Here is a 15,664-nt window from a genome sequence, read left to right on the forward strand (position 1 = left end):
GCGTGGTGGCACATTTCTGTAATCCCAGCACTTGGGAGGCTGAGGTGGAGGATTGCTTCAAGTTCAAGCCTGAGGTGCATAGCAAGACCCTATGTCACAAATTTTTTTTAAAAATACTTTGTTGGGTAGTATTTGGTCTATTTTAGAGAAAATCCCATGTCCTGTTGTTAGGTGGAACACTCCATAGATATCTGTGAAGACCATTTGTTCAGAGGTCTGGTTCACCTCTGATATTTCTTTGTTGATTTCTTTGTCTATTTGATCTATTGACACTGTGGTACTAAGGTTCCCACTATGACTGTGTTGGTATTTATCTGACCTTTTATGTCCTGTAATGTTTGTTTTATGAAGTTGGGTGTGCCAGTGTTTGGTGCATATATGTTTAGAATTGTTATCTCTTCCTGTTTAATGGTTCCCTCAACTGGTATGTAGTGGCTTTCTTTGCCTCTTCTTATCAGAGAAAACACAAAAGGGATGTGTACAGGACATATACAGGAGATGAAGAAATCAACTCATAAGTGATTCATTGCTTTTCTCTAACAGCTTTTAAGACTCTATCCTTGTGTTGGACTTCTCAGATTCGGACTAAGATGTGTCTTGGGAAAGTTTTTTTTCTGATCTTGGCTATTTGGGATTCTGTATGTTTCACTTAGCCATATGTTAAATTCTTTCCCCATATTTAGGAAGTTTTCTGCAGACAGGTTTTTCTATGCCACTTCTGTCTTTATTTTTTGATTTTTCATGAATTTGAATAAATATTAATCTTCTTTGCATCGTCTCTCAGCTGTTGGATCCATTTTCATGTTCTTTTGTTGTTTTCAAGGTACCTCTGATAACTGGTCACTGACACCAGCCCTATCTTCTGGTTCTGACATTCTAAACTCACACTGGTCACTTTAAAAAAATTTATTTATTTATCTTTGAGACAGGGCCTCACTATGCAGTTCAGGGTGGCCTTGAACTCACTATGTAGCCCAAGCTGGCTTTGAACTCATGGAGATCCTCCTGCCTCAGCCTCCTGAGTGCTGGGATTACAGGTGTGCACCACCATACCCAGCACATTGGTCACTTCTGATCCTCATACATTCAATAGTTTTTAATCTCTTTGATTTCTGTTTGGTTCCTTTTCATAGACTCAAATTATTTTCCAAACTAGTCATTCATGTTTTGTATTATTTTGTTTAGGTCATCTAGTTTTTTAGTATTTTCTGTAAACTTGTTGACTGGTTCTTTTGGAGTTGTTTTGTTTCTCGTTATGTAGCTCAGCCTGTTCTTGAACTCACTATGTAGTCCAGGCTGGCTTCAGCTTGCACCAATCCTCCTGTTTCAACCTCCTGAGTGCTGAGATTACAAGCGTGTACCACCATGCCTGGCTGTTGACTGTTTCATTCATTAAGTCCATTAGTTTAGTTATATCTTCTTGAGCTTGCCGAGCAAACTATTGATCTGGTTTTAATCTCTTCTTTTATCATTTTGAATAATTCAACTATGTGGCTTTTTATTTCCTCCTTCTCAATGCCCCAAGAGAGTTGGTAGTTTTTGGAGGCATTTTGTTGCCTTGTCTTTTCATGTTTCTTTTGTTATGGTGTGTGTGTGTGTGTGTGTGTGTACTCATGTTTCCAGGTGCTTACACTTCAAAGACTTTGTGCTTAGTAAGGGGATTTCTTTATTTAGTGTCTGCTTTTCGGTGATGCACTTTGGGCATGGCTAGCTACAGGCCTTTGCCTCTGTCCCAAGACTCAACTATCTCCATTAATTTGGGAGAGGAGGATGAAGTGTAGTTGGCCCAGCTCCCAGTTCTCTAGGAATGGACCAGAGTGTTGTTAATGACACATAGGCAATCCGGATATTGGTATACACAGAAAAACCTATTAATAGCAACAACTATGCCACCCTGGCAATAGCAACTAAATCACCAACAATAGTAACATTCAAAGACAAATTGGATGTTAATATGCCCTAAGAATAGATAATGAATCACCTTGAACAATAGAAAAGAGATCTGTAATTATAGTATAAACACTAAGACAAATCAAATATTGACATATAGTAAATATGTACTAAATGAAACAACTTTACCTCCACTAACAATGTAAAAGAATTCAACAGAAATAGCAGAGCTAGCTATCTAAGATTAATAAAGCTTCATGGTTATACTAGTAAAGATGATAGAGGGAAGCCGGGTGTGGTGGCACATGCCTGTAATCTCAGCACTCAGGAGGCTGAGGCAGGAGGATTGCTGTCAGTTTGAGGCCCCCCTGCACTACATAGACCAGCCTGAAGTACATAGTGCGAACCTGTCTCAAAAAACCAAAAACAGAAAAAAAAAAAAGATGGAGTGGAGATTGGGAGAATTTAGAATAAAAATTTGAAAAATCAGGCAATGAAAGATGAGGAGGAGATAAAAGTGAGAAAAAGAATCTTATTTTTAAAAAGAATCCTATTAAGTAAAAGGAAATTAATAGAATAAAAGAAAAAACAGGAATAAAAAAGTTAAAAAGAAAAAAAAATTCCAAACTCCAAAACACCAATGAAGAAGGGAGAGAAAAATAAATAAATAAAAGAAAGGAAAAAATAAATAAGTCAAAAAATTTTTTCTTTGTATTTTTGAATGAGTGGTTTGTTTCTAGGATCTGTAGCTTTGGAGTCTAGCAAGATAGGATTTTCTCTGTCTAGCATTTTGGCCTGTGGGTTTGTGAGATGGCATGTTCTGTCAAGAGATCACTGTCCATTCACCCCAGGCTGTGGCAACTGTCTAAGCAAAAGCATGTCCTTGCTCAGGTTGGTAGATGGGACAAGCAATCAGACCCCTGATCTGTGCTGGACGTAGGCAACAGGGCAAGGGTTCAGGCTGTCTGCTGGATGTTATGTCAGAACTTTCAAACTGAGCCACCTCTGAAAGCCACATGTGCTGGCTTTGGCTTCTCAGCACAGAAGGCCAAGTTCTATGCCCTTCCCAGCCTAAACGTAAATGTCTCAGGTAGTGTCCAACCCATTCTCACTCTGTGACTGTCTCATGGGGCTGTGTCTCACCCAGTCACTGTTGGAGGGTAACGCTGGGAACCCTGAAGTGAAATTGTTTTGTACCTGTTCTCTGGCTCAGTCTTAAATAATCAATCCCTTCCTGAAATGGTGCCTGATTAAACACTCACTGGTAATATTGCAGATGCTGCACTGGATTCTTCAACTCTAGCCTGCCACGTGAAAGGAGTCACTTTATTATTATTATTATTATTATTTTTTTTTTTTTTTTGGTACCGGGGATTGAACTTGGGACCTTGCGCTTGTGAGGCAGGTGCCAGAACCACTGGGTTAAATCCCCTGCCAAAAGGAGTCACTTTTGGAGTAAAATTCCACATGGATTTTGTAGTTTACAAGAGCTGTGGGCTTTTCTTGGGGCTACTGCTGCTGGGCTGGTCTGTTGTTTCTCCCTGGAGCTCCCAGCCCTGGGGCTTTACCCTGTGTCTGTGGAGACCAGTTCCCCTTCCCCAGGAGCCAGGGTGAGCTTTCAGACTGGCTCTTTCTTTTCTCTGCATTTTGTTTCATTTCTCTAGCTCCTCTGTAGTTTCTGATTTTTTTGTCAGTTCCCTCTCAATTTCCAGCGGCTTACTTTTTTCTTTTCACCAAGTTGTTATTTTGCAGGTGTCCAGATTCTGCTGATCACTACTCTTCCATTTTCATTCTCCACTTATTTTGGTATATAGAACTTAAATGACAAAAATATTTTTTAAAACATAAATTTATGGTTATATAATAAAGATGTAATTTGTGACATAGATAACATGAGTGGAGTGTGTAGGTGTAAAGAGGTAGAGTTTGTTTGCTTGTTTTTTGGTGCCTGGGATTGAACTCAGGACCTCACAGTTGCCAGGCAGGCCTGTTTTGTTTTTGAGATAGAGTATCACTACATAATCCAGGCTGGCCTTGATATGTAGCATAGGCTACCCTTGAACTCTTGATCCTCTTGTCTCAGCTCTCCACCTGGCATGAGTTTTTGTGTGGAGTCAAAGTTGTTAGTGATTTAAAATTTAATGTTATAGCCAGATGTGGTGGCACATGCCTGTAATCTCAGCACTCAGGAGGCTGAGGCAGGGGGATTGCTGTGAGTTCAAGGCCAGCCTGGGCTACATAATGAGTTCAAGGCCAGCCTCAACTACATAATGAGACCCTGTCTCAAAACCCAAAAGTAAATAAATTTAATTTAATTTAATTTAATATTCTAACCTTACAACATTTTATGTTTCCATTGGTAACCAAAAGAGAAACTATATAGAATATACAAAAAAGAAATAAGAGGCCAGGGATTTAGCTCAGTGGTTCCGCTGCATGCATTGCAAGTTCCAGGTCCTGAGTTCCATCCCCAGTACCAAAAAAAAAAAAAAAAGAACAAAACACAAAGGAAAGCAGTAAGAGAGGAAAAGAGGAAAGATGAAGTAAAAAAGCTACAAGATATATAGAAAGCAATGAACAAAATGGCAATGTAAGCCTTGTTCTAATCAATAACTAATTAAATGCAAATGAATTAAACTCCAAAATCAAAAGACATAGATACAAAAACAAGAGAGTCGTTGTCGGGGATGGTGGCAGTGCCTGCTGCATTTCAATTTGGGTTCTGGTCAGGATCATAGAACAGGCACTGGCACCTGCACGGACTCGTGCTGGCTGGAGAACCTACCTCTCTGCCGATGCTACATCAACCGCTCGTTGGAGCGCAGGTCACGCAAGGCCACAAGACAAGTGAATGATGTCGCTGCTGCAACCATAGCCCCTCCCCGCTGGGCACGAGCACCTCCGGCCAGTGCTTGTCCAGCCGTCGCACCAGACCTGGGGAGTGGGGCTGCTGCTGGACATGCACCTCTCGCCGGCCGCTGCCCAGCACAGCTGGTGTCAAGCGCGTGCCCCGAGTGGGGAGCCGCTGGAAACCTTCTCGCAGCTTCCGGTCCCTTCTCTGTTCATTAGCATCATTTCCCCTATGCTTTCCTGTCGGTGCCTCAGTAAACCTTTTCTCTTAAACAAAACAAAATAAAACAGGACCCCCCCCCCAAAAATATATATATATGTATACATAGAGAGAGAGAGAGAGAGAGAGAGAGAGAGAGAGTTCACGAGTGACTCCCTTTAGATCAAAGGAACCAGATAGATTAAAAGTGAAAAGATGTAAAAGATAAATTGTAATCAAAGAGTATAACAATTGATAATATCAGGCAAAATCTGACTGTAAATCAAACAACATTACAGGAAACAAGGCAGGCTCTTATATAAGGATAACAGTCACCTCATAAGGAGATACAACTACCAAAAGGTCAAAGAAGAAATCATTAAAAAACAAATATCTTGAGATAGATGAAAATGTAATGTGCCAAAATTTATGGGATCCGGCATAAAGGGTACAAAGAGGAAAGTTTAGAGTTGTGAGTGCTACTTTTTAAAAAAGAAGAAACCCCCAGCAACAGAAGGAGGAGAAGCAAGAGGAGGAAGAGGAGGAGGGCGTGTAAGCAAAACCAAACTTTACATCTAACTGAAAGAGAAAAAGAACTAAACCCCAAATTATAGGAAGAAAAGGAAAAATAAAGTGTATACTGTACCACAGAAAACCAAAATAGTGACTAGGAAAACAATAGAAAAAAATCAACATAACTACGAGTTTTTTCCAAAGGTCAAAAAATTGACTAATGGGCCAGGGATTTACCTCAGTGGCACCACACCTGCCTTGTAAGCACAAGGTCCTGAGTTCAATCCCCAGTACTGAAAAGAAAAAAAAAAAAGGCTATCACTTAGCTAGATAAACTAAGGAAAAAAAAGAGAGAGTCAAATAACTAAAATCAGACAAGAGGAAATATCACAATTAATATCACAGAAATAAAAATGATCTAAAAAACTGCTATAAACAACTATCAACAAACACATAGGATAATGTAGAAGAAATGCATAAATTCCTAGAAACATACAACTACTGGAAAGAGATGAATCATGATGTAAGACTGAAACATGAAGAAATACGCTTTAACAGTTTTGTAACCAATAAAGTGACTGAATTATTATTATTATTATTTATTTATTTTTGTACCAGGGATCGAACTTGGGTCCTTGCGCTTGCGAAGGAGGCAGTGAAACCACTGAGCTAAATCCCCGGCCCAAAGTGACTGAATTATTAATCACAAACCTCTTCACAAAGAAGAGCCTAGGACACATAGATGGCCTCACTAGAGAAATCAAAAAACTTACTAAAGAATGGTCACCAATTTTCCTCAAATGCTTCCAAAAAATTGAAAAGAGATTTCCAGATTCATTCTATGAGTCCAGCCTTACTTTTTTACCAAAACCAAAGAAAGACACAAGAAAACTATTGACGAGTGACTGTCTTTTCTGCTCACAATGGGCTGTATTTTCCTTCTTCACAGGCTGCAATTTATTTGGATGCCAAACGTTGTGAATTTTCTATTGTTTGGTGCTGGAGTGTTTTATTTTATTTTTTTAATTCCTACAATATCTTGAGCTTTGTCCCTCAATGCAATTAAGTAACTTTGAAATAGTTTGATCTTTTCAAGTCTTCCTTTTAAACTTTGTTAGTTGGGACCAACGCAGTTGTTAGCTAATGCTGGTTTGGCCCCTTTAAATAGCAATACTCTTCTAAGAACTTGTCATGGTTTATATCTGGGTGTCTCCCCAAAGCCTCATGCCCTCATAGTGGGGCTTTGGAGAGGTGATTGGGTCACAGGGGCGTGATGCTCGTTGGTGGATTAGTCCACCAATGAGTTCGTAGCTAAATGTGATTTGGGAAGGGAAGCCTGGTGGGAGGTGGTGGGCCCCTGTGGGCATGGCCTGAAGAGTTTATCTCCTTCTCTCCTCCCTTGATCCCTGGCTCTGCTCTGCTTGCCATGCCATGGACTGTTTCTCCTCTGCCCTGCCTTGGAGCCAGTCCACTGTGGACTGAAACTTCTCCAAACTGTGACCCATAATAAAGCTGTCCTCCTTAGGAGTTGTGGGTGTTGGGTATTGTGTCCCAGGAATGAGAAAGTGACTCAGACAGTACTTCTGTTCAATGCCTCATGGCTGTGGCATTCTGTTATTCTGGATGGGGAAACACAAATTACCCCTGGCCCAGCGCGGCCTCCAAGGATTGCTCCACATAGTTCCTCCTGGTGGTACTTTCCCTAGCCTCAGGGGTTTCCTCACCAGGATATCTGATCAATGTGCAGCTGTAGACCTGAGGCAAGTGAGTCCTCCATCATCTGTGAAGCTACTTCCTGTGCAGTCCTTTCATCTCCAGGACTGGAGATTCTAGCCACCTGCACCTTCATTCTGTCACTTTCAACTCAGGGAATCCACAGGGCCCACAGGCTACCCCTCAGGCACCTGCTAGACAGCAAGCTGAGACAAGGGCAGGGCTCACCTAGTTTGCTTTCCTTCTCCTGGGGAACTCGCCCTGAGCTTCCTGTTGTCCAGTGTGTGGAAACCAGTGTTGCATGTATGTTATTGGGTTTCCTGGTTAATGTGAGAGGGCAAATCCAGTTCCTGCTACTCTGTCATGGCCGGAAGCGGAAACCACTTAATCCTTTTTAATCCTACTCAATGACCTTACTCAGAGGCTGACATCCAGTAATGAGGCAAACAGGTCTGTAATTAGAGCATGCAGCAAGGCAATTATCCATTACACAGCAGTGACATTTCGGTTTAGGTTTTGGTGCTGAGGATTGGACCTAGGACCCTGCACGTGGAAGCATGTGCTCCCACTGCATCAACACCCCAGTGGTGCTTTGTGTTATGTGTGAAGAAGTATACCCCCTTGCATGTTTTTTAAAGAACATTATCTTGCTGGGTCTGAGGTGCATACCTATAATCCCAGCACTCAGGAGGCTGAGGCGGGAGGATCACCATGAGTTCAAGGCCAGCCTGGGCTACACAGTGAGTTCACAGCCAGCCTCAACTACATAGCAAGATCCTGTCTCCAAAAAACAAAACAAAACAAAATGAAAAAAAGGAAAGAGAAGGAATCCAGGAATAATTTGTGCTCCCACCAGGCAGAATAACAGAATGCCACAACTGTGAGGAGAGAGGAAGAAGAGGAGGAGGCGGAGGAGGAAGGAGAAGAAAGAGCCCTCATGACTCTGAACCTGCTGGCACACTGATCTTGGACATCCGTGACTCCTCACCGTGAGAAATTAATTTCTGTTGTTTATAAGCTACTCAGCTCCCCCCACCCCGCCCTGTACCGAGGATTGAACGCAGGGCCTTTGCAGTGAACTACACATCCAGACCTTTTTAAAATTTTATTTTGAAACAGAGTCTTGTGAAGTTGCTCAAGCAGAGCTTGAACTTGTAATTCTCCTGCCTCAGCTTCCCAGAATGACGGGATTACAAGGGTGGCCCACCATGCCTGGCTATGATAATTTTTTTATAGCAGCCTGACAGGCTAAGAAAAAGAGCCCCTACATATACTGTGTGTGTGTTGCTGTGGATTGAAGCCAGACCCTCATACATGCTGGGCAAGCACACAAGTGCTAAGCTATTCATTTCTTTGTTTATTTGGTGGTAGGGGCCAAACTTAGGGCCTGCACACTGGGGTACATCCCCAGCCCTTTTTACTTTGAGATAGGGCCTCGCTAAGTTACTATACTGCCCCAGCCTTTCAGGTAGCTGGGATTACAGGCCTGCACCACCAAACCCAGCATTTTCCCCTCTTACAATACTGCTAGCAGAGCTATCAGTGCTGAGTTGCAGAGCTGAGGCCTGCTATCTTGTTTATTTTCGAATTTAAAGAATTGTGACAGCGGTATTAAATTTTAGGACAACTTAGGAAAGAGAAACACCTCATTATTTTGGACTTACATTCAACCTGTCACTTTGAAGACTGTGCTAAACTTTGAATATGAGTACATCTTATTTTAAGACCTAACACCCTAAAATTGCTCAGTGACTCAAGTGTGCTATTAGAGAACTCCTAAGTAGGAAATACCTATTACTGCATTTTTCCTAGTGAAAGGAGAAGCAGCTGAGCCACTGCACTCTATTTTGTTGTGTCCTTCTTTGTTTTAGGATCACAGGGTCACTTAAAAACGTGGCCCGACTCTTCCACGAGCACTGTTCTGCCATCCACCCAGCAGCTGAGTGTGATGTCCTCCCCACACAATATGGGAGAGAAAAACGCTGGTTGTTTCAGAATCCTGAAATATGTGTGAGAGAAATAAGTGGCCTTCATTTTGCTTCTGGAAACTTCACATCTCCCAGCTGGTAGTCAGCAACCCATGCAGGTTGAACAGGATGAGTGGAACCAACAGGGTGCGGGGCTGAGCCCAAGGCGTGGGGAGAGAACAGGGCCCCCGCATAGGACTCGCAGGGGACCTGGCAGCAGCCCTCCCATGGGAGTCCTGTTGCTCATCTTGGATTTTGCCAAAGTTGGGAGCAAAGAGTTCCAGCGCTAGCTAGTTTTTTAGTTTTGTTTGCAGAAGCATACATTATGGAACAGCTGACAGAGCGAGGACACTGTTATTCACAAGAATTAATCAGGTTCAGTTCCAAAAAGACATTGCCTGTTCCTAACAGAAGCGAAAAAGCCAGCGTATTTTAGGGCAAAAGAGGAGGAAAGAAGGCCGAGAAGCTGCTGATAATAACTCAGGTGGTCCGTTCTCCCCTCCACCGTGACTTGAGGAGGAATCCAGCACACCGGCTGGGCTTTGAGTTCAGGTACCTGGTACAAATTCCGACCAGCGCCGTGGTGTCTCATGCACGTAATTCACAGTATGCTGTAGATCAGCGTTACCGCATAGATCTCTTTCTTGATAGGTTTTATGTACAGGCCTTTCCCCTATGAAATACCCATCATTCTCTCTTGCTCTGGGTTCTATTTCCTAGGAACTATAAATTCCCCGGACAGTGGCACACACCTTCGATCCCAGCACTCAGGGAGGCTGAGGCAGGAGGATCAGAAATTGGAGCCCAGCCTGGGTGATTTAGCCAAATACAAGACCCTGTCTCAAAAGGAGAAGGGCTGGGATGCAGCTCAGCGGGAATTCAACCCTGGATTCAACCTCAGAGCCTGAAACAGAGAATCCCCCTGATAAAGGCCATGTATTCCTGTTGAAAACTAAATAGTACCAAATTTTATCACTGTTTTTTTTGTTGTTGTTGTTGCTCAAGTTCTTTTATTGGTACATGTTAGGTATATCATACCTTTACATTTATCACTGGGTGCTTGTACGTGTACATGATGCATCTTGGTTCTCATTTTTCCCCCATTCCCTGTGCGCCCTTCACCCCCTCTGCCCTTCCCTATTTACATAGATTTCATTTCCTTTTCTTTTTTCTCAGAATTTTTCCTTTCCCTTCTTTCCTTTCCCCTTCCCCTCCCACTTCCCCTACCCCTTTGGACCTTTTCTTCCTATTTCAAATTATCAATTATTTGTTTTAATCATTTTAATCTTTATTTACACTTTCAGTTTCTCACAGTAGAGAAACTAATCAGTATTTACACACGTGTGTCCTATTTATTTCACTTAAGAGTATGGCCTTAATATGCATCCATTTAGCTATAAATGTCTCTAGTTTCTCGTTCTTTACGGCTGAGTAGTACTCCATTTTATTAAAAAAAAAACACACACATCTTTATCCAGTCTCCAGTTGATGTGCACTTGGGCTGTTTCCAAGTTTTAGCTATTACAAACTGCTGCTATGAACATGGGTGCACATATACCACTGTGGTATGGTTCTTTGAATTCTTTGGGGAAGATACCCAGCAGGGGAATAGCTGGGTCAAATGGGACTTCCAGTCCTAGTTCTCTGAGGTATCTCCATGCTGATTTCCACAGTGGTTGCACCAGTCTACACTCCCACCAGCAGTGGAGCAGGGTTCCTCTTTCCCCACACCCCCGCCAGCATTTGTTATTGGTTGATTTCTTGATAGCAGCCATTCTTTCTGGGGTGAGGTAGAATCTCAGCATTGTTTTCATCTGCATCTCTCAAATGACCAGTTGTTACTGTTTTTTAAAAATCATTTTCTTGGACCGGGGATTTGGCTCAGTGGTTTCGCCACCTGCTGAGCAAGTGCAAGGACTCGAGTTCAATCCCTGGTACCAAAAAAAAATAAATAAAATAAAATAAAATAAAAATCGTTTTCTTCTTGTTTGTGTTTTTGTTTTGCTGTGTAGCACAGACTGGCCTTGAACTTAATATATAGTCAAGGCTGGCCTCAAACTCATATCCATCCTCCTGACTCAGCCTCCTGAGTGCTGGGCTTACAGACATGAGCCACCAGGCCCAGCTGAAAAATCATTTTCTCTTTGAAAAATAGCAATATGGGGCTAGGGATTTAGCTCAGTGGTTCCACTGCCTGCCTCGCAAGTGCAAGGTCCCAAGTTTGATCCCCAGTACCAAAAAAAAAAAGAAGAAGAAAAATAGCAATATGGTTACTCAATTAAAATTTGAAAAAGAAGTTCTAATTTGTCAGATAAAGATTAGAATTTTAAATAGAGTTCAAAGTGAACTAAAAAAGCTAAACAAGGTTGTTTATGAGAGCACGTTGCTACGAAAGTTCTAAGAAAATTGTTGGAACATTTCCTGATATTTTGATAAGGAAATTATTTAATACAGGCAAAGATACACATAAAACAAGATGAAGAGAACAGTGAGAAGAGGTGAAATCTAGGGAGTTAACTAATACTTTTTAAAGGGATCAATCATGAAATATGCTGTTTTCCTCCTTCTCCCTCTGTCTGAATATTTTTGTCTTTATTGTAAATGTCCTAAATGATCAATATAAAAATACTGAAGGGCTGGGGATTTGGCTCAGTGGTTCCAGTGCCTATCTCGAAAGTGCAAGGTCCTGAGTTCAATCCCCGGTACCAAACCAAACCAAACAAAATGAAAAATACTGAAAATATGGAAAAGTAAAAGGAAGAGTTCCAATGTGAAGACAACTATTAACATTTTAGTCAACCTCCCACAGTCCTTTTTCTAAAAATAAGTGGTTTTTTTCATTTATAAAATCTGTTCATTTTCATGGTTGTTTCATGGTTTTCATTGGCTGGTTTCTTGAACTGCATGATAATATGTATTTTCCCATGTGATTAGAAACACTTAGGAAAATAATTTTAGAGTGAGCGTGGTGGTACACACCAGTAATCCCAGCACTTGGGAGGCTGAGGCAGGAGGATCACCATGAGTTAGAGGCCAGCCTGGGCTACCTAGTGAGTTCAAGGCCAACCTGCATAGTGAGACCCTGTCTCAAAAAAAACCCAAAAACAAATTAATTGCTTCACAATGTGTTGGTAGGAATGGTCATATTATTTACATATTATTTTAATGTGTTATTGGACATTTATTTAGTTCTTCCTTTTGCTATTACAAACAGCTCTACAATGCACTTTTTAGGGTATATAAAATATCTTTCCTATTTGGACCATCTTAGAATGGAATCTGAAATAGGAAATTACTAGCTCAAAAAGCATAAAAATCCTTGTTTTCATTCTACTTTGTATCACTTTCTACTTTCCTTTTTTTTTTTTTTGTACCGGAGATCGAACTGGGACCTTGTGCTTGCGTGGCAGGTGCCAGAACCACTGAGCTAAATCTCCAGCCCTCTACTTTCTTTTTAAGAGGGTAGAATCCACTTCTAAGACTGCCAGCAATGTGCGTACAAAGCAGCTTTTGCCAGTGTGGGCACAGCCCCCACGAGTGTGTAAATTTGCATAGCTTTGATTATTAGTGAGATGGAACCTTTTCCCACTATTTGTTAGACAACTAAATTTCCTCTTTTGTGAATTTCTCCTCTGTCCTTTGCCTGTGCATCCCTTGGGGTTTTTGCTATCCCTATTTACATAGAAAGCTCACAAGCCCTGCTCAGACAAAGGGCTTCTGTGTGCAACACCACGGACCGGACACTTCCCCTGTTGGGTTATTACAGACTCGGCATTCTCACAGCAATAGGAAGGGGACGCCAACAAAACAAGAAAGGTAAACGACATGTTTCTCTGCCACAGGAATGAAACAGGGCCGTGTTATGCACTAAAAGGGCTGTACCTTCACCTAACCCAGCACTTATTTTAATATCGGATATTGTAAATGTCAACCATTCTTTGAACATCTGAGTGCAGATTGCGTGACACCAGGACTGCCTCTCCACGCGAGTCACAATGTGGAAACCATGATGATCTTGCAGCCTGCTGTCATTCCGGGCTCATCTTTTAAAATGACTTAATTAGATGTAGGTTGTCAGCCTTTATTATATAGCTGCTTCCTGCAAGGTTAGCAGCTGTGTATGTCATTTTTCTTCTGGATACAATTACAGCGAGTACAAGGGGGAGACATAAATACAGACTGCCTGGCTTGGAATCGGAGGTGGATCTGCTGAACTATCTTGGGCTCAAATAACAACCCCCCACTGCCCAGGCCAAGCTTAAGAACAGCAAATAGGATGCAAATGCTGGGAATGACTGCGACTGCTTGGTCCCATTTCATCAGTTAAGGAACTTTCCTAAATTTATCTATCAAAAAATAAAGCAAAAGGGAGTTAATAATAATTATTCTTCCTACCTAAGGGGTGGCTTAAAGATTACATAATAGTGCTGGGGTATAGCTCTGTAGCAGAGTGCACGGGTGAGGCCCTAGATTCAATCTTCAGTACCTTAGAAAGAAGTTATTCTAAGGCCAGGGATTTAGCTCAGTGGCACTGTGCCTGCCTCACAAGTGCAAGGTCCTGAGTTCAATCCCCAGTACCAAAAAAAAAAAATTATGAGAGAAATAAAAGAAGACTGTTAAGTATTATTATGTTATAGTAGATTATTGTTATTATTGTTGGATTTTTGAGACAGGACCTTGCTATGTAGTTCAGGCTGGCCTTGAACTCCTGATGACCCTCCTGCCTCAGCCTCCAAGGTGCTTTGGATTACAGTTGGATACCACCATACCCAGTTTACAGTAGATATTATATTAAAATATAAGCTAAAACCGGGAAGTGACTTCCTTGGTCTTGAGGCCATAAAGGGAATCAGTGACTTCAGGACTGAATGGGATCTTAGAACTATCCCGGCTGGTAACTCTGTCACTGGATAGAGGACCTAGGTCATGAGAGGCTGTACCTCCACGACTGCCCCAGATGGCACTGCCAGATGATGTTGGGGCCAGGCTGTGCATCCGGAAGTCCCAGAGCCTCCCAGAAATCTCCCTAGGGCTGGGGATATCGAGAATGGCAAAGAACCTGCCTCGTGTGCCTGGGGCCCTGCGTTTAACCCATGGCATTGCAAAAAAGGGGGAAAAATTTCCTTCTACTGTCTCTCTCATCTACAGAGGACAAAAAGTGGTCAAGCACCATCAGACAAAGAATCCCGTGTTTCCTCATCACCTTTCATAGAAACTGCTTTCAGCCATGCCTGCTCCTCTATCCCATGGGGATAGTAAAACAACTACTACTTTAAATAGGCTAAAAAATATGTATAGAAAAGGTTGTGGTGACACAAGGCAAATTTATGGAAACTTAAAAAATTACACGTCTCAGAGTTTGAGAAATGAACTTCCAACAGCAGATGTGCGTGAAGCCAGAACCTCTTCCGGGAGCAGGACTTGCGAGGGGGCAGAATCAGTCTCTCAGCGGGCAAACTGCAAACAAGGAAGGAAGGTCACGAAACAAAGTGGAACCAGTTTGACAGAGAGTGCGCAATCTTGCTTTGCTTTGACAGACTGACTAACATGAGAAAATAAAGTTGTTAAGCACTAGGGAAGAGAAGCACCCCACAAAAGCAGATCTACCGTTTTCGGTTAACTGTTTCAGTGCGGGGTATGGGAATCTATAGACACAAGCATGAGCTGCAGACAGGGACTTCATTAGCAACACAACACTTCAGAGGACCCTAGAAAAGATGGGGAACAGGCTGTGTGCAGCTATGGGAAACTGTTTTAGTAGGTGCTTGCAAATGGTCAAGCGTTCAAAAATATTATTATTATTATTATTATTGGTATTGTGGATTGAACCCAGGGCCTTGGCACTGAGCTGCATCTCCAGCCCCTTTTTTATTTTGAGATAGGGTCTCACTAAATTGCAAAATTGCCCAGGCTGGCTTGAATTTGTAATCTTCCTACCTCAGCCTCCTAGAGGACTGGGATTACAGGTGTGCACCACCATGTCTGGCTGTAATTATAAGGTGTGTTAATGATAGAGCCGGTGGTACACATAATCCCATCATAGCACCCAGGAGGCTGAGACAGGAGGATTGTTGCAAGTTCAAGGCCAGCTTGGGCTACATAGTGAGACCTTGCTCAAAAAATCAAAATAAATGAATGAATGAATAGATGAATGGATGGATAGATGAAGGGGTGTTAATGAAGCTACATGCCCAGATGGGATGCTGACACACAATTTGTGAAAGCCAAGGGTGAGGGTTTTTCTTTTTTTTCCCCCAATTTCTTTCACTGTTGCACAACTTCTGTTTTCTTTCATGTTATTTTCTCCAAACCTAAATAGAATTTGATATATATTTAGACATGCAAACAAAATTCTCTTTTGCTGTAGAGGCACATGGAATAATAATTTTTAAGAAGTGTTAAGCAGAAAAATGGAATGAAAGTTCTACGTGCCAAAACATTTCTGGTGCTTTTTTAGAGTAGTGATATAATTTGTCTATGTTTATTCCTTTCATTGAAATACATCTTTTGAACTTAGCACACTGGATACTCA

At 41.8% G+C, this 15,664-nt stretch overlaps 1 long non-coding RNA gene across 2 annotated transcripts in view; it reads left to right on the top strand.

The window, feature by feature from the left end:
• The window catches only part of LOC101717492 (uncharacterized), a 30,552-nt gene that overhangs the window by 5,321 nt on the left and 9,567 nt on the right, over positions 1-15,664 (top strand). Inside the window, exon 2 of one of the 2 annotated variants that reach the window (XR_205963.4) lies at positions 8,022-8,154. The exons of the other annotated variant lie outside the window; for it this stretch is intronic. This is a non-coding gene — a long non-coding RNA (uncharacterized LOC101717492). The remainder of the gene's footprint in view (positions 1-8,021; positions 8,155-15,664) is intronic. 2 annotated transcript variants of the gene reach the window in all.

The sequence above is a fragment of the Heterocephalus glaber genome, unplaced genomic scaffold, assembly GCF_053883595.1.
Source record: "Heterocephalus glaber isolate CG9 unplaced genomic scaffold, H.glaber_assembly_v1.0 deba00000738, whole genome shotgun sequence".
Classification (NCBI taxonomy): domain Eukaryota; kingdom Metazoa; phylum Chordata; class Mammalia; order Rodentia; family Bathyergidae; genus Heterocephalus; species Heterocephalus glaber.